Below are 2,211 nucleotides of genomic sequence, written 5' to 3'. Positions count from 1 at the left end.
GAGGCTTTGCTCATTTCTTTTTATTCTTTTTTCTCTAAACTTCCCTTCTTGCTTCATTTCATTCATTTCATTTTCCATTGCTGATACCCTTTCTTCCAGTTGATCGCATCGGCTCCTGAGGTTTCTGCATTCTTCACGTAGTTCTCGAGCCTTGGTTTTCAGCTCCATCAGCTCCTTTAAGCACTTCTCTGTATTGGTTATTCTAGTTATACATTCTTCTAAATTTTTTTCAAAGTTTTCAACTTCTTTGCCTTTGGTTTGAATGTCCTCCCGTAGCTCAGAGTAATTTGATCGTCTCAAGCCTTCTTCTCTCAGCTCGTCAAAGTCATTCTCCATCCAGCTTTGTTCCGTTGCTGGTGAGGAACTGCGTTCCTTTGGAGGAGGAGAGGCGCTCTGTGTTTTAGAGTTCCCTGTTTTTCTGTTCTGTTTTTTCCCCATCTTTGTGGTTTTATCTACTTTTGGTCTTTGATGATGGTGATGTACAGATGGGTTTTCGGTGTGGATGTCCTTTCTGTTTGTTTTCCTTCTAACAGACCGGACTCTCAGCTACAGGTCTGTTGGAATACCCTGCCGTGTGAGGTGTCATTGTGCCCCTGCTGGGGGGTACCTCCCAGTTAGGCTGCTCGGGGGTCAGGTGTCAGGGACCCACTTGAAGAGGCAGTCTCCCGGTTCTCAGATCTCCAGCTGCGTGCTGGGAGAACCACTGCTCTCTTCAAAGCTGTCAGACAGGGACACTTAAGTCTGCAGAGGTTACTGCTGTCTTTTTGTTTGTCTGTGCCCTGCCCCCAGAGGTGGAGCCTACAGAGGCAGGCAGGCCTCCGTGAGCTGTGGTGGGCTCCACCCAGTTGGAGTTTCCTGGCTGCTTTGTTTACCTAATCAAGCCTGGGCAATGGCGGGCGCCCCTCCCCCAGCCTCGCTGCCGCCTTGCAGCTTGATTTCAGACTGCTGTGCTAGCAATCAGGGAGACTCTGTGGGCGTAGGACCCTCCGAGCCAGGTGTGGGATATAATCTCGTGGTTCGCCGTTTTTTAAGCTGGTCTGAAAAGCGTAATATTCGGGTGGGAGTGACCCAATTTTCCAGGTGCCTCCGTCACCCCTTTCTTTGACTCGGAAAGGGAACTCCCTGACCCCTTGCGCTTCCCAGGTGAGGCAATGCCTCGCCCTGCTTCGGCTCGCGCACGGTGCACGCACCCACTGGCCTGCACCCACTGTCTGGCACTCCCTAGTGAGATGAACCCGGTACCTCAGATGGAAGTGCAGAAATCACCGGTCTTCTGCGTCGCTCACGCTGGGAGCTGTAGACCGGAGCTGTTCCTATTCGGCCATCTTGGCTCCTCTAGAATAAACTGTTAAGAAATACAAGAAAGCTGACATCGATAACATGTTTACACTTCCTCAAATGATTTATAATTTAGGGAAAAAATCTGAATTATTTTAGCTACATAATTTATAGGCCATTTCACACAAGTTGCTTCCAAAAGGAAACTACTTTTTAAGAACAAACAAACCAATGCTATTCATTTCACAAAGTAAATATTTTTAAGGGCAATATTAATACATAAACATTGCCTTATGCATTTAAAAATTACCTCTGTTTTTCCCAGATTTTTCTGCTGCCTTTTGGGGGCTTCCCCCAGCCACCTCATCTAGACAAAGTTCTCAAGCATTTGCGAGTGTCATCCTAGCACTATTTGATCTTTCTAAGAAATAACCATTTGATGTTGTATTGTTTTGTACTGGAGGACACCAATTTTTGTAGGCATATTGAATTGTTTCCAGTATATGGTTTCCTTTCAATTTTCTATATCCACTAAATGACTCAATTTTATTTTCTCTCTCTTTTTTTCCCATGTGAAAGCACAAACACAGTCCTTCACTTCCACAAATTATGCATTTGAGTGTCCCACATTTGGGGAAATCTCACGGGTCAGCACATCTAGAGTGCAACATATAGGCCTTTCCCTGGGAAAGCCACCTTCATGATCACGGTATCTTCCCTGGCAGGGAAGTATCCACTTTCTTTTTAAGACTTCCATTAGCCTTTGAAAGAAAATACAAATAGAAATGTAATAGAATTTAGAATAATTTTCAGTATCAGCTTAAAATGTTAATTTCAATCATCCATGATTATTCGCTTCTAAAAAAGTTCTTAATTCTGACACAGGCTTCTACAAAATTGTAAGAAAAAACACTATGGTAAACAATGAAATAA

At 44.3% G+C, this 2,211-nt stretch overlaps 1 non-coding gene across 1 annotated transcript; it reads right to left on the bottom strand.

Moving 5' to 3' along the window:
- Window positions 1-1,851: 1,851 nt before the first annotated feature.
- On the bottom strand, window positions 1,852-2,011 carry LOC129395786 (U1 spliceosomal RNA). The gene has a single exon (XR_008623000.1). It is a non-coding gene; the product is annotated as a U1 spliceosomal RNA (small nuclear RNA).
- Between the last annotated feature and the right edge of the window lie 200 nt (window positions 2,012-2,211).

This window comes from Pan paniscus, chromosome Y, assembly GCF_029289425.2.
Source record: "Pan paniscus chromosome Y, NHGRI_mPanPan1-v2.0_pri, whole genome shotgun sequence".
NCBI lineage: Eukaryota > Metazoa > Chordata > Mammalia > Primates > Hominidae > Pan > Pan paniscus.
The sequence above is the reverse complement of the archived record's forward strand: the minus strand, read 5'-3'. Positions and strand labels throughout refer to the sequence as shown.